General features: G+C 42.5%; 1 long non-coding RNA gene and 1 other non-coding gene across 2 annotated transcripts; both read right to left on the bottom strand.

Moving 5' to 3' along the window:
- Positions 1–14,139: 14,139 nt before the first annotated feature.
- On the bottom strand, positions 14,140–14,247 carry LOC143828096 (U6 spliceosomal RNA). Its single transcript, XR_013227499.1, has one exon. It is a non-coding gene; the product is annotated as a U6 spliceosomal RNA (small nuclear RNA).
- A 3,018-nt stretch (positions 14,248–17,265) lies between these two features.
- On the bottom strand, positions 17,266–22,633 carry LOC143843278 (uncharacterized). Its single transcript, XR_013233521.1, has 5 exons — positions 22,493–22,633; positions 22,016–22,125; positions 19,122–19,278; positions 18,073–18,193; positions 17,266–17,530 (listed from the first exon to the last, which is right to left on the bottom strand). It is a non-coding gene; the product is annotated as an uncharacterized LOC143843278 (long non-coding RNA).
- Between the last annotated feature and the right edge of the window lie 1,481 nt (positions 22,634–24,114).

Genomic DNA, 24,114 nt, shown 5'->3' with positions numbered 1-24,114 from the left:
CGCTTCTAGCAGGCAAGGAGGGAGGGTGGGAGCTGAAGGGGGAGGGCCAATCAGGATGATCCTGGATGGACAGGGCCCCGGACAGTCTCCTCCCAGAAGGCTGTATCCCAAATATAAGGGAGCAAAATAGTGTTAAGGAATCATAGTTCACTTTTACTTATTGCCCAAAGCAATGTATGTAATCAAATTTAAAACATACAAAATACTGTAAAACCACAAATAATGACACTACTCCTAAAACACTGCCTTTATTTATTGCTATGAGACTGCATTTACTGTTTTAATTTAGGGTGTGTTTTTTTGTAAGCTGTTTTGAATGATCTGAAAAACAGCTTAGACAAGTCAGTCTCCATGTCTACCTTCTTGCATTATGTGCTAACAGAACTAGATTCTTACCGTACCTTGTCATATCACCTAATGGCATTGCTATAATAAGACAGCAATGATATATCCATGAATTAAGCCAAATAAGTATTTCTCAGTCTTGGCAGTTTTTGCCTTTCTTCCACCATGTTCTGTTAGCTGCCAATTGAAGTTCAGAAGAAAGTCACTGAGTTGCAAGCAAAGCAAAACATCTTCAAGATTGTCCCATTGTTTAAAAAAGAATGCTTTATGTGTAGCAGAATTCTAGACTTTTCCCTATGGAAGAATTCCTACTGAGCTCAATAGGTCTTACAATCAAATGAGCTTCTATCTAACTGCAGACTTTGACACTGGTATATCCCCCCCTTGGGGTTGCATCTCTATGGCCTGTCTGTGAAGTACAATCCTATCCATGTTCACCTAGAAATACTTTTCACTGAATGCTTCCCTGTAAATGTGACCAAACAGCACCTTTGATTTGGGAAAATCTCAGGAAAAATTCAAAGCAAAACTTAGCTATATAAAACAATTGTTTATCATGGGCTGTCTGATTTACTTGTTTCTTTATTTAGGTGACACATAACCTTACTGCTCTCCAAAACAGCTGAGAAAATAAAACTAATAAATAATAATTAATCCAAAAAAATACCCCCAAAAAATCCTGGCCAGGTTTAGGGGAAGTTCTAAAGTCAGTGCTCAGTTTAGCTCAATAACTACAGACTACAAGTCGTGGGCTAAGACCAGAGGGTCAAATGCACTTTGCCTCTTGCATGCAGGCTTACAACAAAAGCATGATCTTGTGTATATTCCAGATAGAACTTTACTCAGTAGGACGTAATGACATGAAATATATGGATAGAAGTGAAACCATAGGTTGGTTCTGCATCAGTCAGCTGTGGCAGATCAGTCAGTACGCTTTATTAGCAAAAATGGATATTCAGTACCATTACAATGCCCCAAATATTTTATTCATTTATGTATATGATTTGTTGTGATCTGCCATGAGCCAGCTGTGCTGGGAATGGCATAATATAAATGTAATAAATAAATAAGCAAACAAAAAACAAATAAAATGAATAAATTTAAAAATGAGCATGATAAAAACCAAGGATTCTATCGTGCCAAGGATTCTATCATTCGTAGATCACAAGACAAACTCTCTGTGCGCAAGGGTCTTTATTAAATCTTCCACAGAGAAGGGCAGAGGGTAGTACTTTGAATCCTGTCAATGTATATACTCTCCATAAGACTGGATCAGAGGGATGCAAGAAATAAGGCACTAAGCAATGTCCATTTTGTTCAATCCCCATGCTCAAATGGGAACATCTATTCCTTTTGTGGCAGAAGCCATCAAATCACAAATATGCACAGTTATGGCATACAGTGTCCCATATGACATCATCAGCCAACTATTATCCTTTTCTTTCTCTATTATACTCTTGGTTTTTTCACCATCTTTTGGGGAGAGGGGCTGTTTGTGGCTGTTTGAACTGCAGTCAATATGATGTGAGGATGGTCTTTGCATTTCTTTATTTATATCCCATAGCTGTCCCCAGTTGGAACTCAAAGAGGCCTAGGATATTATTCTCCTCACTACCATTTCTTACAAAAACAATGCTGTGGGGTAGGCCAGGGTGAGAGTTCGTGACAGGTTCAATGTCACCCAGCAATTTTCTATGGTAGAAGTGGACCTATGAACCAGGGTTTTCCAAGATCTAATCAAACAATTTGTCCATTATTCCATACCAGATATCTTGTATTGTATACCAAATCTTGTAATTTCCTATAATTGGTATCCTGTACTCAGCACATTTTCTTGACTTCTGCAACTTTTGGGCAGTGCATTGCCAAGAAAAGAATGGTGATACGTCTAGAGAGCCAGCTTGGTGTAGTGGTTAGGAGTGCGGACTTCTAATCTGGTAAGCCAGATTCCTCACTCAGTCACATGCAACCAGCTGGGTGACCTTGGGCTCACCACGGCACTGATAAAGCTGTTCTGACCCAAGCAGTAATATCAGGGCTATCTCAGCCTCACCCACCTCACAGGGTGTCTGTTGCGAGGAGAGAAAGCGGAAGGCGATTGTAAGCCGCCTTGAGACTCCTTCGGGTAGAGAAAAGCAGCATATAAGAACCAACACTTCTTCTTTTCTTCTGTTCAGAATCAGCACAATTTCTCATTGTTTGGCTTTTGAGGATTAAATCTATATTGGTGAGAGAGATCTTGGGATTTCTATCTGGAGTTCACTGAAGCTGAGGTGCAGCCTCATTTAGAGAGGCTTTCATAAATTGGCCACTGAGAATTGGACGCATGCTTAGTATATTCACTGAGCAGTATGGTGTCTGGGTAATAAAAATATAGTGCCATGAAATAATAGTGTGAACCAGTTTTTTAAAGGCCAAGATAAAGATGCCCAGTGGAAAGGGTCAGAGTTCTCATCAGCATGTAATTGCTCATAATGTGGATGAGAAAATCCATGCAGTAAATCATTTCACTGGTGCAACAGCCAGTAGAAGAAGAAAAAGAAAAGCTGGTTCTTATATGCCGCTTTTCTCTACCCAAAGGAGTCTCAAAGCGGCTTACAGTCGCCTTCCCTTTCCTCTCCCCACAACAGACACCCTGTGAGGTGGGTGAGGCTGAGAGAGCCCTGATATCGTTGCTCGGTCAGATCAGTTTTATCAGTGCCATGGCGAGCCTAAGGTCACCCAGCTGGCTGCTTGTGGAGGAGTGTGGAATCATACCCAGCTCACCATATTAGAAGTAAGAGCTATATCCTGTATTGTCGTTCCACTTGTATCAGAATGCACAAAAGGAATGACTGAGCAATACAAAAGAGTATAGCTTGGAACTACCTATGGGCAAACATAACACAAAGTCATGGTTGAACTTTGGTAAGTTTGTGCAATCAGGATCTGGCTCACAGGAAGCCATTCCAGTCTTGGTTAACTATGACAAATACTAGGTTGTAGCTTTGTATATCCTGTGAAACTACAGTTCAGACTTTGTGTGATTAACAAACCAATTTCAACAGTTCAGATCAATCAATGGAATTCCCCACATTGGAGCCATCAAACTAATTATACTTATTTTACAAGAACCCTGCAATTAGCCATATAATTGATCTCTGTTATGGTGATTTCCAAAATTGTTTTCTTTTGGGTCAATAAGAATATGAAGATAGAAATACATAATTCCATTCTGGACATCAGACATTACCCCTTAGCTCTCCAGTGCAGTTGGATAAAAGGCAGTTTTCTGGGCCACCCTCTCTCACATTGTGGGCTTCACTGCAATAGGTGAGAGAATAATGGATGGGTGACAAAATGGAGCAATGGGACACTTTCAAGTTAAGTCAGCCAGTTTCTTACATATGACAGTGACAGTGAATCAGGTCAGACACAAGGGTTCTAACATGTTACATCTGACATCCTTTCCTGGCTCACACAGCCCCATCTTTTAACACACTAGTACCGCAGCATCCAGTTATAGGTGAGCTTTGACTAGCCTTTGCTAGAGTTATCATACTGCATATTTGGACTTATGTTGTTTACTAATTTGCTACCAATTTTCTTTCTCCTTATATCTGTACTCTTAGGATCCATGTTCCATTGTCTGAGGAAATGTGCAATCGCACAAAAGCTTATGCCTTGAATAAATCTTTGTTGGTCTTAAAGGTGACCATTTGACTCAAATTTTGTTCTAGTACTTTACACCAACACAGCTATCCACGTGAACATATGACATTTAGTTCAACCTACTATTGGGGAAATCAGATTATAGCTGTTGCCTTTCTGAGTTTTCATTTTCATGGATTATAAGAAAGACTGAACATCATTAATTGATTTAAGTATTAAGTGGAGCCAACAGGGAGGTCTTTGGTTACTTTAACCTCATCAAGAGTTTTAACTCTTGAAGATTTCTATTGCCTAAAATAAAAATACCTCTTTTGGACAGTGGCATTGTGAGGTAACATGTTTACTGCATGACTTTAAAGATTAAATCTTAAAACTATTTGCTGCTTTTTAAAACAAGTTAATAATTTGTCTGCACAGATTAAACCTATAAATGAATAGAGTGACATGTTTTCTTTTGTACAAACTTGTTTGTACAACTCTTGATGGCAGTGCAGATAAGATGCTAGAACACGCCTGAGAGACAGATTCTACCCTGTTAAATTGTGTGAGAATTTCCCATTCCTAACCTTTCCTCCGCCTATTCCCGTTTCCTCTTCTACCTCCTGCAGCACTATAAACAGAAAATACTTGCATGATGGAAGCCATCTGTGCAGTAACTCATCTCATCAGAGTACTGAAGAGCTGTTCCATTTAAGTGTTATCAGTGTCTTCAAACTTATTGTGTATTTTTCTTATTGCTAAAAACAACTCTCAGCATTCTGTTTGGCAGTTTTGTAAGAAATGTAAGTAGCAGCTGTTCAAATCACATTTCCTTTGTCTTCTGCTTGCATATTGATTCTCCATAATAACATCAAGATGAAGATCTGTTTGTTAGAACTTGTGCTAAGTGCACTTCAGCTATATTTCTGCTTTATGGATAAAAACAATGATATAAGGAAATTATATTGAAACATCAATATTGAAAATATCAAGGAGTGGTTTCCAAGGATGGGTAATTGCTGCAGAATAAACACTCATGCCATCTTCAGATCTGTGTGTCATTTTCTTTTGACACTTATGCTGTAATGTCTAATTCATAGCTTTGGAAAATGAACTTGGATTTTTTAAATGTTCCCCTGTTTCCTCCTTCTCATACATTTACCTGGCCTCAGCTTCTGCTGCAATGCATTCAGTAGTATGGAAGGAGGATCCCTGCCTGCCTCCCCCCATGCTTTGATAGGTGAAAGCAGGTCAGCTCAGCATCATAAAGTACTCAGGAAGGGATTGAGGCCTCCTGGGGAATTGCAAGTTCATGAATGGAGTGTGGGGAAGTGATACAGAAAAGTAATGGTGCTGACAAAAAGGTTATTGGTGAGGATATTTAAGAACTTCTTAAATTAGGTTATCAATATCTGAATTTACCTTGTTCACTATATTGGTTTTGTATCAAGGCAAGGGCTCCATGAGGTTGTTCTAACAATTTGCTTGCAATTCAAAATGAGCAAAGTCCAAAGAAGTCTTCATCTTAAAAGATGAAAAGAAAATCTGGTCGGTGGCAGCATTTAGTATGTCAGCTGGTCAGGTAGTCACTGCCTCCTTGGATTATTGTATTTCTCAGGATTATTCTGGCAGGTCATGCACTATTTAAAATCAGCTGTGTAGCCTATATTTGCTGCATTTGTGCCTTCACAATTAGCAGCATTCATCATTCTCATGCATGCTCAGAATGGAGTGGATTAAACTACAGTGTAAGAGTATATAAATCATATTGCTACAAATGAGCACTAAGTCATTCAGCTTTCGGAGTCAGGCATGAAACCTTGTACGCTTGGAACATCATATAGCTTTTGCAACTCCAAAACAATGGGATTGAGGCAGCCAAGGAAACCACCTCTGTTATGTGCTGGGAATTGTTTCATGTTAGAAACATTGGGCAAATGAGTGGTGGATACCAGGAAAACAGTCATAGAAAATTATTAGCAATCTGGCAAAAGGAACTAGACCTCTCATGAAAAGAAAATTGAACTCCATAAAATTGATTCTTAAAAAATATATAGCAAAGAGGGTGGATGAATCATGTATGTGTGAATCACTGTAAAGTCACTGCTGACTTAGGGTGAGCTCACCAAGGGATTTTTAAGGCAAGTGAGATGCACAGCTGGTATGGCATTGTCTTCCTTTGCAGAATGTTCCTTTGGTGGTTTTCCAAGTATCAACACTGCTTAGCTTTTGTTATGACATCAGGCTATACCATGTCACTGTCCTCCATGGGTGAAGCATAGGAAAAGGGAATTGTTCATTTATTATTGTATATGACCTGGGTATAGTATAGCCAGGAGATCCTGTCTAGCAGCCAGGCAAGAAATATGTGGAGATGGTTTGTCATTGCCTACCTCTGCATCATGGCCCTAGTATTCCGTGGTAGTCTCCCATCAAAATACTAGCCAGGGTCAATCCTGTTTAGCTTCTGAGATCTGATGAGATCAGGCATGCCTGGGCTATCCAGGTCAGGGCTTGGTCTACAATATGTATACGTTTAACAACACTTCAGGATGGTATCTGTCCCTCTTAATAAAACAGTAAGGAGGGTTGGGGTGGGCTGAGTCCATAATCAAAACTCCCGGATTGGCCCCTTGGCCCTGGACTGACGTGGAGGGGCCAATCGGAAGACACGAAGCATCTTCCGATTGGGCCCTCACCAGGACAGACCAGAGTTCCAGGGCAATCAGGAGACATGGCTGCCAGTCTGCTCCTGACCACCAAAGGGAGAGGAGATCAGCAGGGCTGCCAAGACGGATGGGAACAAAGGCTTGGACAGGCTGTGCCAGCCCTTTTCACCCCAAGGCTGTCCTAACTGCCATGTCCAATTGTAAATTCCCTCAGAACCCTGACAGAGCTGGCAGGAGGCTGCAGAGTGCTCCCTCTCCCCCTCCCCCCCCCCTTCAGGCCTGTTGCGAAGGAACCTCTGACAGGCCCTGACTGAGGGAAGGAGGCCTTTCCAAGAGCAACGCAGGGGAGCCTGAGGGCATTCCTTTTTGAGGAGGGGGGGAACTTTCCCCTTCTGCCAAACAGTTGCCTGACAGGGAGGCCACAGAAAAGCCCCTTCTCAATTAAAATACTGCTCTGGCCGGAGGTTAGATACAGCCAAGCCATGTGTCTTTCTTCTTTGCAACTCTCTGCAGATTTGAGGCCACTGCACAGCGTTATTCTGCAGAGGAAGCTGGCTCTTTTGTCTCCTGTTTCATCTGCACAACAACCGTGTGCAGTAGGCCTCAAGTCTTTCAATTCAACAACAACCTGTGTGGGAAGCCTTAAATGTTTCTTCTCTACCACAACCCTGTCCAAAGTAGCCCTTTCTGCCTGGGGAGCTGATCTTTATACTCTGCAGGTGAGCTGTAATTCTAAGAGATCTCCAGGCCCCACCTGGAGGTTGGCTACCCCTGAGTTGGAAATATTACTGGAGGTTTGGAGGTGAGACTTCAAAATCGTACAATGCCTCAGAGTCCAGCCTTCAAAGGAGCCATTTTTGCCTGCAGTTGGTAGGGAGTGGTGCAGGGGTGTCCCTCCTGGGCTATGGGCTATGGCCAGCCCTTATCAGCAACTGTTTGTATTCTGGGGCGCAGACAGGCAGACCAGCATCAGTCCTGTGAGTCTGGAAACTGCAGGAAGGTCTAAATAAATATTTACAGCCTTTGGGTAGTAAACAACAGGGTACAAAAACCCGTTCTTCTTCTAAGGAGCAATCATGAAAGAAGTATGTCGGCACATAACATTTTATCAACAGTGAAAAAATGGAGAAGAAGGAACAGGGTGGACATCTGTGTACTGTGTCTACCCCATGTGTATTAGGGCAGAGGGTCATCTAGGTTTCTGTGGCTTAATTCACACAAAAAGGAAAATGACACAGAACTGGGAGGAATTGGTTGCCATGTAATCTCCCCCTAACAAGAGTCTTCAGTCTGATTTTCCCTTCACATATCTGAAGACATGGCTTTGGAAAGCTCATCTGTAACCACTATGCCACAATTCCCAAAGGTCAGTCTTCTCCCACAGTCAATGAACATTCCAAGCCATAGGTTCTTGACACCCATATCTCCACACCCACGCCCTTATTTGCCACCATGCCACCACAACCTCCCACACAACACACACATTCAACCCCATGCCCTTACAGACTGGACAATTCCTCCCCTTGCTCTTCCCACTGCCAAGCTCTAGTGCCCATTGTATTCTTGGATACAACGGGCTTTGCTCCTAGTTAATAATAAAGAGCCAGTTCGCTAGGATGGGTGGTATCAAAGTCTAATGTTGAATTATAAAAATAAATAAAAAACAGTGTGATAATGCACATGGGAATAACATTCTTCATATAATTTCAAACTTTTTTGGGGGGGGAATTGTTAACTAAATGGACAAGTCGCTGGGATCGGTGAGGGCAACCACCTGTTCTATTGATCCCTGTCGGTCTTGGCTACTCAAATGGAATGACCAGTGGATAGGAGGCCCCCTCAGGGATATTATAAATCTCTCCCTGTCATCTGTGGACTTTCCCTGAGGTGCTGAAGGGGGTGGTGGTTCACCCTTTACTGAAGAAATTATTTCTTGATGTGAGGAATCCAGCCAACTACTGTCCAGTCTTGCATCTTGTGTTTCTGGGTAAGGTGGTTGAAAAAGCCACCTCAGATCAGCTCCTAGAATTCTTGGATGAATTTTCAGCACTTGACCCATTCCAGTTGGGCTTCTGTCCTGGCCACATGGTGGAGACGGTGCTGACCCTGTTGGACCATCTCTAGCACCAGCTGTATAGGGGTGTTTCGGCCATCTTTGTGATATTAGATCTGTTGGCCATGTTTGATGTGGTCATCTATAAGTGGTTGGCCTGCCACCTTGCCAGGGTTTGAATAAGTAGGATAGCTCTTCAGTGTCGGATCTCATTCCTTCAGAAATGGACACAGAGGGTTGCAGTGGAGGAAGATTTATTTACCCCCTACCAAATCCTGTGTGGAATTCCACAGGGGGCTGTTCTCTCTCTTTTAAACATCTTTGTACCCCCTCTGTTCCAGCTGGTCTGAAGTTATGGGCTGGGCTGTCAAAAATATCAGATGATACATTTGCCAGATATTTGGAACCTGTGGCTAGATGGTTGGAATAGAGTCATCTGAAACTCAACCCCACCAAGACCAAAGTCTTGTGGCTGGAAAGGAGGGAAGCGGATCAGGAAGCACGTTTACCCCACTGGGCTGGGGTGCAACTTAACATCACATTGTCCACCAGGAATTTAGGGGTGACCCTTGACACCTCCCTATCAATGGAGATGCTGGTCACAAGAGTAGCCTGCTAAGCATTCTTCCATCTATGCCAAGTGAGGCTACTGGTGCCCTACCTGTCCTTGGGGTACCTAACCACAGTGATCCATGCAATGGTCACCTCTAGGACTGACTTCTGTAACTCGCTCTATGAGGGCCTGCCCTTGTCCTTAACATGGAAATTGCAGCTGGAGCAGAATGCAGATACTAGGCCCATCACTAGAATACCTTGGAGGGCCCGTATCTAGCCTGCACTGAGGCAGCTGCATTGGTTGCCAGTTGCATACCAGATCAAGTTCAAGGTTTGGGTATTAACCTTTAAGGCCATCCACAGTCTGGACCCCACATATCTGAAAGATTATTTCCTTCACCCCCCCCCCCCCACAGGGCCTTGTACTCTGCAGGTGCAAATTTTTTTTACTACCCCAGCTCACGAGTAGTATGCCTACCTTGACCAGGGTCAGGGCTTCCTTGGTCCTGGTTCCATTTTGGTGGAATGAGCTCCCAGGGCCCTGACGGAGCCTGTGCAGTTCCACAGGGCCTGTAAGATGGAGCTCTTCCACCAGCTATTTGGTTGAGACTGGGTTAATTAAGATCAGGAGCCTCTCTTCAAGTCCACCAAGACAGCAGGCCATCTCCTTAAGGCCCCTGATGGGGAGGTTGTTGAGTGGTAGAGTGAGGACAATGTTAACATTTGACATTGTGGACAGTCAATGGTTTTAAGGTGAGAATTGTTTTTATCATTTTACTGTTGATGTGGGAGGTTTCCTGTTGTAACCCACTGCTGGGAGCAGTGGGCAAAAATCAATTAAACAAACAAACCAATATATAAATATATATTTTAGTTCAAAGATCCTGTTCACAACTCATTAACAAACAAGTGTCCAAACATAAGAGTAACTGAATGTCCCTGGTCATGGGGTATCCAAAGTTCAGAACAATTCTTAAAAATCCCTTCCTCATTTTTGTATCAAAATAGCTTGTCTTACTAAACTCAGTTCTCAATCATGTGCAAGAAGGGTAATGTATCACTATTTTCCTAACAGTTTTGAATATTAAGTTAAGATACTATTAATACAAACCTACTTAGTCACCTGAAATCTATACATACATGAGAAGCAACAAATCTATGAATGCCAGTGCTTGGAGGCAGTGTCAGGGGAATACCCTGACCTCTACGCCCTGTTCGTCTGGCCCTCCAAGAACTTCTGGCCACTGTGTGAAACAGTTTGCTGAACTAGATGGTCTATTGGTTTGATCCAGCAGGCAGTGCTAATGTTTTTAATGCATGTGCATGTTCATTTTGCTATTATGAATACTTGTTGCACTGTCCAACATGTTCAGTGTTTGAAACTGAACATTATTTCCTGCCAGCAATGTCCCTGCCTGTAAATTGGAGAAAGAATTGAAATGCAACACTTAGCACAAATTCCGAGACGGGCTTATTCATCTTAACAGCATTATTATTATGTACATCATCTGGGAATATGTTTGACAGACAACAATAACTGTTGACATTTTTAATCTCTTAAAGAACATTGCTTTTAATGTTTTGTCTGTCTGGCAACAGACATAGTCACTAATGTGGTCACTAATATGTATATGTTTAACAACACTTCAGGGTGGTGTTAATAGTAAAGAGAAGGCATTCAGTGACCGTCTGTCTATATATGTAAATAAAGTTGTTCCTTTACCATTGTGCTTCAGATACATATCAAGTTTAAATCCAATTCTGTAAATTAATTTAGTTCAAAGTAATGTAATTAACTGCATTCATTATTTATTTCTTCTCTTTATTATTCGTGACCAGGTTACTGGCTCGATTGAGCACATATTTATGATTGCCTACAGTTGCATTTTTGCTCTGGGCAATGAATTCCTTTTTATCACTTCAACATCTCTTTGAAAAGGCACACATGGTTAAATAAATAAATTGAGTAGAATGTACACACAGAGACTGTTGCAGATTGCTAAGAGGTCTGTGAAATCTATTATACTTATTTCAGTTAATGTGTAATGATGAGGTGATTGAGTGTGACAATTGTCTCTTCTTCTAGAAAACTTGAATGATATTAAATTGTTGATAACAGCTGGCAGTCTGGAAGGCCTCAGGAATCAGGAGACCTTGCATACAAGGAACACAATTATTCTGAAGTGCTGTCCTGCCCACAGTGATCTCCATTACACCCTCTCATTCTCTGGGAATTTAAATCAGTGTTTAGCCTATGTCAGATTAAATTCTCTGTCGGGGGAAAAGACTCCTGCAGAATCGAGCTACTTATATGCTAAAGCTCATTTCCAAGCTTATCCTGTGGCAGTCAGGGGGTACAGAATACCATCATGGTATCCATTGGTCTTATCCACTAAGACTGGTTCAAGTTACATGAGATTTTTGGCTTTGTGGTCCCCAAGAAGACACAGTGGATTAGTTGAATGCTCACTGTGACCAATTTGCAAAATCCTTTGAGAGCAAAATCTTGTGTTATGAGGAAACTGACATCTAGACATGTCAACCCACATTCTTCTGGAGTACTTGGCCCAAGATTGTGAAATATGTATGGTATTGTGTTCATTTCAGCCTTTCTTGAAGGGTAAGTCTCGGAGGTATTTTAGGTGACATATGTTCTGCTCCAGGAATATTGGTTTAGAGGTTAACACAAGATTTCATTTTGACTCATATAATATCTAACATCTACATGATGTTTATAAGAGACTAGGGGCAAAGTCCGTTGTATCCAAGAATACAACGGGCGCTAGAGCTTGACAGTGGAAAGAGGAAGGGGAGGAGTTGTCCAGTCTGTAAAAGCATGGGGTTGAATGTGTGTGTTGTGTGGGAGGTTGTGGTGGCATGGTGGCAAATGAGGGTATGGGTGTGGAAATATGGGTGTCAAGAACCTGTGGTGTGGAATGTTCTTTGAATGTGGGAGAGGGCTGACCTTCGGGAATTTTGGCATGGTGGTTACAGATGAGCTTTCCAGAGCCATGTCCTCACATATGTGAAGGGAAAATCAGACTGGAGACTCTTCTTAGGGGGGGATTACATGGCAATCAATTCCTCCCAGTTCTGCATCATTTCCCTTCTTGTGTAAATTAGGCCACATTCACCGAAATGCCCCTCTGCCCTAATACACATGGGGTAGTCACAGTACACAGGTGTCCACCCTGTTCCTTCTTTTCCCTTTTTTTATTGTTGATAAAATGAGATGTGCCCACATGCTTCTTTCATGGTTGCTCCTTAGAAGAACGGATTTTTGTACCCTATTGCTTACTACCCAAAGGAGTCTCAAAGCGGTTTACAAAGACCTTTTCCATTCGTCTCTCCACAATAGTCAACCTGTGAGGTATGTGGGGTTGTGAGAGAACTGGGAATGGGCCGAAGTGACCCAGCAGGCCTCAGGTGTCTCAAAGCATTTTCCAATCCTCTTCCCTTTCTCTCCCCATAGCAGACTCCCCATGAGGGAGGTGGGGTAGAGAGCCTCACAGGGAAGCTGGCACCCCTAAGAGGAAGACTGTCTGTGCACAGCAGTCTTGACCTTAGTAAGGTTTTTTATACTGTTTTTTAATTTGCCAGGCCAAGGTTATTTGTTCTCTATTTACAGTTTCAGGCTGTAAATATTTATTTAGATCTTCCTGCACTTTCCAGACTCACAGGACTGATGCTGGTCTCCCTGTCCGCACCCCAGAATACAAACAGTTGCTGATAAGGGCTGGCCATAGCCCATAGGCCAGGAGGGACACACCTGCACCACTCGCTCCCAACTGCAGGCAAAAATGCCTCCTTTAAAGGCTGGACTCTGAGGCATTGTACGATTTTTATGTCCCACCTCCAAACCTCCAGGAATATTTCCATCCCAGGGGTAGCCGACCTCCAGGTGGGGCCTGGAGAGCTCCTGGAATTACAGCTCACCTGCAGAGTATAAAGATCAGCTCCCCAAGCAGAAAGGGCTACTTTGGACAGGGGTGTGGTAGAGAAGAAACATTTAAGGCCTCCCACACAGGTTGTTGTTGAATTGAAAGACTTGAGGCCTACTGCACACGGTTGTTGTGCAGATGAAGCAGGAGTCAAAAGAGCCAATTTCTTCTGCAGAATAATACTGTGCAGTGACCTCAAATCTGCAGAGAGTTGCGAAGAAGAAAGACACATGGCTTGGCTGTGTCCAACCCCTGGCCAGAGCAGTATTTTAAATGAGAAGGGGCTTTTCTGTGGCCTCCCTGTCAGCTGTTTGGCAGAAGGAGAAATCCCCCCCCCCAAAGGAATGCCTACCCTCATGCCCTGAGGCTCCCCTGCATTGCTCTTGGAAAGGCCTCCCTCCCCTCAGTCAGGGCCTGTCAGAGGGTCCTTTGCAGCAGGCCTGAAGGGAGGTGGGGAGGGAGCGCACTCTGCAGCCTCCTGCCAGCTCTGTCAGGGTTCTGAGGCAATTTGCAGTTGGACATGACAGTTAGGACAGCCTTGGGGCGAAAAGGGCTGGTGCAGCTTCTGTTCTCATCCCCCTTGGCAGCCCTGCTGACCTCCTCTCCCTGTGGTGGTCAGGAGCAGACTGGCAGCCAAGACTGGACTGGGTGAATGGAATTTTGGTCTGTCCTGGTGATGGGCCAATTGGAAGGCGCTTCGCGCGCCTCCCCATTGGCCTCTTGGCCCTTGAGTGGCACTTAGAGGGGTGAATCAGGAGCTGCTTTGCGGCTCCTGATTCGCCCCTCTGAGTTTTTATCATGGACAGAGCCCGCCCTAACTCCTCCCCAATAGCCCTTAGGGCTTTATTTAACCGCAGGAGTGGTTAAAGATGAGTGACCCATTGACAGCCATATGCTGCTAATACACAACTGTATTTCTCTCCACCCACGAAAAATAATGCCAGGGATTAAGTGGCAATCTCAATCTGGTATTAGAAGCATGTCATCTTTGTGCAGGAGACATGCTAATCTTCCTGTATAATTGGGATTTTAGTATATGTGGTGTCAGAAGCATGAATAAATTGAACATTAATCCAGACAAAATGGAAATACCAGGAGGAGGGACTCAGATTGGCTGGAGAGATAAATATTCAGCTTTGTCTTCAGCACAAACTTATGTCACTTCTGAAGAGCTTGGGAATTTCTTCTGGTTTTCTCATTGACCTTTTATAAATACATAATTGCAGTGCTCAAAAGAACCCCTTTTTGGTTTTCCAGTTGCAGACATCCCTGGAAAATGCAGATAGGATTCTAAGCTTGGAAATACTTGCAAAGGTACATCTTAAGAATAATCAGAGTGAACTCATAATACTAGTGTTTTTCCCCTCAGCTATACTGGCTTATAATTAGTTTGGGGGCTCAGATGAATGTTGGCACTAACGCTTAAAATTCTAAACAACTTGTGTCAAGGGTACTTTAAAGACTGAGTCCACCCATATTGGCCAGCCTGAACTACAAGTTAAGGTTAATTAGGACGCAAGAGGGAACTTTGTTGAACGCCATACTCAAAGTTCGGATCTCTGTTCCTCAGGATGTGAGACTTATCCTGGCTGGGGGCTGTCCAAGCACACCCTATTTAAAGAGTCTCCATGTGGTGGTCGGCCTCTCAAGTCTTCTCAATCTCATCTTTTCCCACCCAGCCCTCCCTCTTTTTTGTGGTGTCATGGTTGTGGTTCTGGCTTCTCCATTGTATTATGTTTGTTTTATTATGTTGTCACAGTTGGTGGTCCTGCATGGGTCAGATCCATTTTAGGGGGATGCTGAGCTTGTGTGCCAGTTTCTCCCCTATTTTGATGACCTCCTTAAGAGGCCATGTATACATGAAGCTGCAGCGCCATCTCTGGCCACATTGGAGACTGGCTGATTGGCTGTCATTCCCAAGTGGTAGTATGGGGGGCCTAGCTGTAGCCGCTGCCCACTGGGCCCTCCTCTTGCCTGACACCTCCCAGGTGTTCAAAAAGCTGAAGCAGCTAACAGAAAAAACCAAGTGTATATCAAAAATATATAGTGGCCTTTTACTTAGATTTTGTTTGTAGAACATATACAAAAATGCTGGGTAGTAGTAGAAATGGCAAAATGTGAACCAGTTATGACAATGTTTTCAAATTAAATACTATTGTATATGTTCTACAGTCAAAAGCTGAATGAAAGGATGTTTAGTTTTTTTGTATCTATGTGTAGCCTTTTCTATCAGCTGCTTTGACTTTTAAGATTTCCCACTATCCTGACAGGTTGTTCCTGGTTGCTGCAACCTCCCAGGTATGTAGCAAGCCTCTATCCCTGTCACGCATGCACATCTCCATTTGCATTGAGCCTTGCTGCTCGAATAGTAGGCTTCCTTGCAGTCCACAAGATGGCTGGATCCTCCCATGCTGTGCTGGTGCTCATTTGCATTACAATAAAGCTGTGACCAATTTCTGCCAACTAAACCATGGTCCATTCCACACAACTTAAATATAGCAGGAGTCTTACCTTTGGTAAACGCTACAAATTCAAGGTTCCACATGATGTCGCACACAATCTGCAACACTCCTGCAACACTCCCGCAAAAATCACTTCGTTGTAGCGCTTTATGGGAAATCAGGAAAAGTGGATTCCCCCTGAAAAAATTGCTACACTTCTGAGCACAAGCTGCAACACATCAGCGAAAGACATGTGCGTTCTCAATGTAGCGGTAGAAAGAAAGTCCCTCCCCTGCTCTCGCCACCGAACTTCCAGAGAAGCGATTGCCATTTTCCCCCCCTTAGACTGGGGAAAGCAACGAACGAGCGAGGCTTCTCAGAGGCTTCTCCAGCTAAAGTCCCTCCACAGAACTGAAGTGAACATCCGGAGAAGCGAGCGCCCGAGAGTCAGCGCTTATGCCTCAGCAGCAGAAAGACCCATGGTCAGAATGGCTCTGGCTGAGTTCATGTAGAGTGGCGCTGGCCAGCAGGTGAGGCGACAGGCAAGAAGGAGCCCTAGAGCGGGGCTGGGCAGTGGCGGCGGCAGCAGCAGCGGGGGGGGGGAGGTCCCTGAAGACAGCAGCAGCTTCCGAGGAAGAAGACGGGTGCCCCACCCCCTTCGCAGACCCCCCAACTACTGGAGTGTCAATCACCCTGCATCAAGTCCAGAAACCTCCCTCCCTGCTTTTCAGCACACCAGCAGCCCACAGTTTGCAAAGGGATCTTTCCCAGTCAGCGCGCTTGTTGTCACTCTCGCCATTTTTTCCCCCTTAGACCGGCGAAAGCAATGAATGAGCGAGGCTTCTCCAGCTAAAGTCCCTCTACAGAAGTGATTAACACAGTAAAACAAAGCTCCCTACTGCAAGTGTCTTTAAAGTTCCCAAGCACAACATAGCCCCCTGTTCAGCATTGCCCGTAATTTCGGCCACAAATCGCGCCTGTGGGGGGAGATTTTTTTTTCTACTTGAGTGTGTAAACAATTAATCACCAGCTCCTATGCCAGCAAAAAAGGTCTTTCCAAAATGATTGAACACAGATTCGTTGCAACGGGTATGTTTGGTTTTTTAAAAAAATGTTCTTAAAGAGAAAGGGGCTTTTCGGGAGCATGAACACAACAGCCCATTGACTGTTCCATTTGATTGATGGCCAGGGGCAGGAAGAAGCGCTGAAAAAAATCGCTTCCTTTGTTGCGATTCCTGCGAGACCGGAAACCTGTGGGGAATGAATGAAACACTACTGGGACTTCTATATTCCACAAAAAAAAAAGGTATGCGGAATGATGAAATTCCACTTTTTAATATAGCATTTCTGCATTCTGTGAACAATTGGCAACATTGGTCCTTGTGCGGAATGGCCCCATGTTTTGGTATCAGTATTTTTACATCTGCTACTTGCACTTGTTCGCATGCAATGCAATTCCGTCCCCCCTACACTTTCATTTCTCAAATCCTGTTTTGATATAGTTTCTCCTTCTGTGTCTAAATCATATAATTATTTATTTACAAGATTTTTTCCTTATACCATTTTTTCTTGTATAACATTTCTTTTTAAATGTAATGTGTGCCCAATAAATTATACATTACGTGTATAGGATACATATAAATTGTCCGCTCTGTAAATATAAAAACAATATACATTATGTATATATTGTGCCCAAACACTGTGCAACATGCATAACAATGAAGAAAAAAATCAACAGGGGGAAAATCCAAGAAACAAATCCGGTGATGAAACTGGAAATTGATACTAAAAAGAAACAAATAGTAACACTCACTCATCCTCTTCCCTTCAGTGCACTTTCCCCCTTCCTCACAACTGTAGTTTGGTGGTACTAGAGTATTGCCTTTTAAAGGAGCCCTGGAGACAAAAAAAATCTGTGTTAGTGAGTTGATGTTTGCTCAGTGGATCGTGAAGTCATATTGTTAGGAGGAAGTCCACATATAAGTAATGGTATTCAGAGAAATTTTCTTAATTATTCTTTATGTAATTTCTCCCTGAAATACAACAATGCATTTCTTTGCCTCTTTTTAGGAATTTGGGATTCAATTTTAACGCATTCCAATTTGATCAAAGAGAAATTCAAAGAAAGGAGGAGAAGGCATTTCATTTTGGAGATGGCCAGAGGCAGGCAATGTCTTCCCAAAACTTCCCAATCCTCTTGCTAGAACAAAGGAAATGAAAGTGAAAGGAGAATTTAGAATTTCAAAGAGAATTTAGAGAAATTACAAAAGGAATCAATGGCTATATCTAAAATAGTGATTTTGGGAAAAGAAATTCCCATCAGCATAACAACGCTAATGTACAGCACACTCAGTTGTGCACATGATCTAACAGGAGATGTACTTGTGGAAAATAACATTCTGGGTGGCATTTTTGGTAACAAATTAATAGTAAATTACCATCTTTCTTTCTTTCTTTCTTTCTTTCTTTCTTTCTTTCTTTCTTTCTTTCTTTCTTTCTTTCTTTCTGTGTTTATTACTGATACAGATATTTGGCATGGTTCTATAAAGATGAGTAGATCTAAAGATACATAGATCAACAGGACTTTATGCACAATCAGACAGTTGACAGCTTTGCATGATCAAGACAACTGAGTATAACTTGATGTCTATTTCTTGTGATTCCATATGCATAGTAATCAAAACAAAACTCTCTGCTTTTTCCACATATGCTGCAACCATTTGTTAAGAAAGGATACATTAAGATTTGGCAGATCCTCATGGCATAAACATAATGCTGGGCAGAGTAATTTAGAATTAATTTTTTGAAGTGCCTTCAGTTTGTCTCTTTCTCTTTTTCAAACTTATCGTGTCTACGTTCTGTTCGTGATAACTTTGGACATTCTACTTTCAAACATTTCCAAAGATTACAGACTGAGATGTCCACAGAGGAAACTTTATTCTTGATGCTTGCTACTCAAATATCCTCTATGGACATCTAATTATTTCCTTGTTAACTAAATAGAATGATTAGCTTCTACTCTTTGGTAACATTTTGACATCTTCTTATAGTTAGGCAGTCATTATGCTTCCCCTATGGTCACTATGTCTGGGCAATTGAGCATCTGCTCAGAGGTTTAATGGCATGACACATAGCTTAAATGGCCACTGGCAGATTATAAAATACAGACCAGGGAGTCTGGGTCCAAAAATGAGGATGGCTTAATCCCAAGGAAATTCTATTGGCTCCTATTGAATTCTGTTCAGGAGCAATTGAAATGGATTCTTAATCATTAAGCATTTTCTTTATTTTTCTGCACAAAAGTGATGTTTTCATTAGTATTGCTGTGAAGAAGGAATGCAGATCTCCCCTCCCTCCACCATACCTTGGGTTTATAGCTACACTTTGCATTTACTGAGCTTCCCAGCATATAGGTAAGGTTTCCTGTTTACTCATCAATATTTTATTGCAGGTTCCCATGAGGGTTTGACATTTCTATTTTACATACCTGGCCTCAGAGGAAAATGTTAAAAGCCTGACAAGTGCTGACAAACCAAGTATCAGTTAATGAGCCATGGCGTTCATGATCAAATGCATGTCCTTTTGTGTTTTGTGGTTTACTTTTGTCAAAAAGTAATTTGCAGGTAAGAAGCTGTTTTTTACATCTAGGGGAGAGAAAGAGAGAGTAAGAAAGAGAGAGAGAAAAAGTTAAGGATAAGTTTTTTAAAAACTTCAAAAGCAGAACATCCCATTCTACAGATCATTTTCCCTTTTTATTTAATAATTAATGTCAACCACACTGGCATGCTTAAATCCTCCATAGATAAGATATGATTAAGTTAACACGACTCAGAATGATATATAACATCTCAATCAGTGAGAATTTTTCAGCAAAAGAGAGTGAGATGATTAGAAAGCACCCTGAAGGTATCTTTGAATGTGTAAGTTGAAATCCAGGTTCACATAGATGTAAATGAAGACATACTTTAGCAGTAGGGGTGAGTGGATCTCTTCCACCGCATTGTTTCATTCTTCCAGAATTTCACACCAGAGTAACTTGTTCTTCCATAATTACCATTGTTTAATTGTTTAATGGCAATTATGGAAGAATTACCAGTGTTTAAAATAATTTAGGGACTGAATCATAGTTTGCCTTGTTTTGTATTTATTGTCCATATTATTACATTAAGATTCTTTATGACAGGCACAATCACCTGTGGACTGCACCTTAAGCATCAGGGACTTCCAGTGGGATAGGTGAGAGTGTGTGTGTGCATGAAACACTGTCAACAGGCCACCTAGTCTAACACCCTCCTCAATGCAGGATCAGCCTAAAGCATCCAGGATAAGTATCAGTCCAGCCTCTGCTTAAAGACTGCCAGTGAGGGGGAGCTCACTACTTCCTTAGACAATCTGTTCCACTGCTGAACTACTCTGACAGTGAATTTCCCCCCTGATATCTAGTCAATATTAATCTCCACGGAGGTTCTATCCTCTGATGCCAATAGGAATCATTCCCTTCCCTCCTCTAAGTGACAACCTTTCAAATACTTAAAGACAGCAGTCATGTCCCCCTCTTGACCTCCTCTTCTCCAGGCTGAATATGCCCAAGTCCCCTAGCCTTTCCTTATAGGGCATCCTCTTTGCTCTCTCCAGAACCCTCTCAATTTTGTCCATGTCTATTTCAAAGTGAGGCCTCCAGAACTGCACACAGTACTTCAGTTGGGTACTGCATTGCCTGAATATGTGGAAGGTAACCCAACAAATAGGCTCACATTTTGCATACACCTAAACTTAGGGCATTTATGCCTGATTTTCTTGGAAGTCAATCAAAAAGTATTGAAAGAAATTTGAGTATGGGTCTGTGGCATATATCTTTGCATTTTCATAATTGTGAAGTTAATTTTTCTTCTTCTAATAACCAGGAGGGTAGTGTTGTCACTAGTGGCATCACATCACAACTCCACTCCTTTAATATTTTGTGTATTGTTATTTTGATATAATGGCTGCATGCTTTTTTGAAGAAAGCAGCACTAAAATACTGATACATTAATATAGTGTTGTTATATAGTGTTGTAATGTAGTGTAAGCAGGTTCTCTGAATTCTCAGTGTGGTACAAACAGTGTGATACAAACGAGTGGAGGTGAGGAGATGCAAGCTGGCTGAGAAACAGAGAAGATTTACTTCTGCAATTGGCAATGTCAAGGAATCCAGCCATTAAAGTACCTGCTGAATAGCACTTGTGTACTGTATCCTATCAAACAATGTGGGAAATGGTGGTCCCTTCACTGAGGTAGTCAGCCCCTGGTCCTATACATTTTACAAACCAGCAACATTGTCTTTGAGCTCCTAATTTCAGAAGTCGGGAACAACAGAAACATGGATTGTTAAAGTGGTGCAATGTCCATGTATTATTTTAGCCTTGAAAACTGTGGCACTTCCCAGCCTCTCAGGAGCTCTGTGCTGAGGATTGCCTCCTGACCTTCCCTGTATGTCTTTGCCTTGGCTAAGGGCTTCCTTTAAACTGTGCTGGAACTTGCGTGAGGAGAAAAACAACAATGTTCTTTGAAGATATTGTGCTGGCAAGTTACAGCTGTGTTGTTCTTTTCCCACTCAATTTGAATTAGACATCAGAATACTCTTTGGAACTCTGGCCTCAGGCACCATCAACATATTACAAAATGTTTGTTGGGGAACCATTTTAGGACTTTGCCTCACATGTGGAATGGGAATTTTATGATATGTAGATGGATCCCCAGGTTTAATCAGACCTGAGTCACCTCTCTTCATTTTTGACCTTGAACTTAATAGTCATCAGGAGATTCCCTCTGCTCTTAAAGATCATCTCAATATGACAGGAGTCCATTTGTACTTTTAAGAAATGAGTTGGTTACGACCCTTGTGGTTAGCCCCGAAGGCTGTCTCTCTCTCCATTCTCTTCCAGGCTGCAAAACAAGCAAGGAAACAAAGAAGAAACTCTGCACTTCCAGATATTAAGGGATTGTAGCTCCTAAAGATAGCAAGTGAAGAAGAAAAACAAGTAGGTTGAGGAGAGGCAAACAAGTATCAAAGCCCAAGAATGTGAGAGTTCTTAGTGAGTTTGGCCTCAAACACTTTTACAAATTAATCTCTAGTTTTCATCTACACATCAGCTGCTGAAGACATTTCTTGCCTTTCTCTTGTTGTATGTTTTAAAAACCCAGCTCTATATGTGATGTGAAGAGAAAAAAATCAATTTAGATTTGATTTTTTAAAAGTTGAAAGCCAATGATGTCGTAGAATCAGCAGCCAGTGAATACGGTAAGTGTTCAGAGCATGATAGAGGAATGAAAGTGATTCTTTTTTCAATTGAAATTTCTGCTGGCATGGCTGTGAGTTCTGCAGTGACAAACTGTACTTACCGATATACCCGAAGCCTCTGATGAAAAGCCTTTCTCATTCCCTTGTGCATTATGGGAGCGCTGGAATTTTATTTTTTTTTCCCAAGCAGAAAGTCATCATCATGACAACACTGGAGCAAAGGAAATAAAAAAGGGGGGAGAGAAAAGAAATCTTTCTGGTAGGGAAATAAAGACATCTTAAGCTTGACTTCAAAAGCTCTCTACAGCAAACAGTAGCTGTGCAGATACGGTTTCATCTTTGCCTCTGGGATATTATTAAGCCTTTCTAGTAGCTCTAACTGTGGGAGAAGGGATTACAGAAGTTGCTGCTGCGTAGCTGCCTGCAATACAAATGCTAGGAAAGGTGCAGATCATGTTTCAGTGCAAAGGCCGTACTTATTAGGCCCAAAAAGATTAACCCGGACTGAATCAAAAAGCATACGACTTGGGTGTGTGCATGCACACACACACAAAATACAAAGCATGTGACAAACTTACAATTGATGCAGTCTTTTCATTTCCACCAGGAGACATTTCTCAGGCTCCTGGTCTGTTGCCAGCCGAAGCTGCATTTCATTACTCCCAATATAGAGATGTCAGTCGCTTGCTTTCAGTGAACGGGAGCTCTATCATTTCCATGATAATTCCTTACTGTCAGAGAGTTATAACTTCACTGCTAGTGGGAGAAACGGGGTTGTGTGTTTTTAGAAAAAAAGTCACAATTGGCACCACTGATATGCATATAGCGTTCCACTGTAAAGAGATTTGTGTCAGAGAATGGCAGAATCAAAAGAAAATACACAATTACACGTCTGCGTATGTATTATGTGTGCCAACTGATCCACAAGGGCTTTTGGTTTGGAATGCAATGCTATTCAGTCACAGTTTGTAACTGGATATAATTAGAGGACTGTGCTGTATTTTCAGGGTCAAACTTGTTAGGTGCAAAAAAGCTATTTAGGACCCAGCATTATCATGACTCATTTTCCCAAAGCATAGTTTTTCATGCCTCTGCATCCCATTCACTGTACCTCGCAGCAGAGGTTGCACTGCCAGTGTTTGAAGAGAAAAACAAAAACAACTTTCTGCTAGCCAAATTATTCCCAGCACTCAGCAATCAGATAGACCGTGTGATGTCACTAATGACTAGGTCTGTGCATTCCGTTTACTTGAACCGAAAAAATACAAAAAAATACAATAACCCGTACTGGTATTTTCCAGTATTTTCTAAGCCGATTAGAGATTCTCTAATCTGTTTCAGCTACAAGTACAGCTGACCTGAATAAAAACCAATTTTCCCCCACTTTGATTTGGTCCCTTTTGCTTCCCCCCACTTCCAAGTAGGAGGGAGCAAAATTGTTTTTGTTTCACTTTCTCCACTTCCAAAGAGATGGAAGGGAATGCCTATTTAAACTGGACTGTTGATGGCTGCAAGTCATTTTAGCAGTGCATTTTGCTTCCCTCAGTTTGGAAGGGGGGAAATAAAACAGAGGCCCAGGAGCAGCTCAGGCAGTGGCAGCTGCCAGCTCAGCACTGCTCAGGCTGGGAGTGGCTCCCTTTGCAGCTCCCTTTGAGCTTTAATCAAGGCCAGCCCAGTGACAAGAGCTGACAGCTCTCCGTCACATGCACTCCGTGCACATGCACTCTCCGTCACATGCCTTCCATTGCAATAAGGTGAGGCAACCTAGGATCGGCCCCAGCAGCAGGAGCTGAGCTGATAGCTTCACACCCACCTGAGACTGAGCTGTAATAGGATGCAGCCTGGGATTGGCTGCAACAGTGAAGAGCTCTCAGCTCACACACCCCAGCTAATCTTGGGGTTTTGATGTGGGAATATCTCTTGCTGCAGTCTGGGGGGGAAACAGAAAGGAAAGCCGGTAGAAATGAGGTTGTGTTCCCCCCCCCCCCCGCACTCACCTGCACCTGAGCCACAGAGCAAGGATGAGGAGGAGGCTGCCTTGGTCTGAGTATGGCCATATAGAGGGGGACCTCCTGCCCTGAAGATACTGGTCCCCAGTTTTTAACATTGGTAAAACAGGACAACATTGACCCGGGGGGGGGGGCTTTCTTGATTAAAAAATGGGTCTATATGGATTTGCATAAAACGCATAAAATTTTCA

The sequence above is a fragment of the Paroedura picta genome, chromosome 1, assembly GCF_049243985.1.
Source record: "Paroedura picta isolate Pp20150507F chromosome 1, Ppicta_v3.0, whole genome shotgun sequence".
Taxonomy (NCBI): domain Eukaryota; kingdom Metazoa; phylum Chordata; class Lepidosauria; order Squamata; family Gekkonidae; genus Paroedura; species Paroedura picta.
The sequence above is the reverse complement of the archived record's forward strand: the minus strand, read 5'-3'. Positions and strand labels throughout refer to the sequence as shown.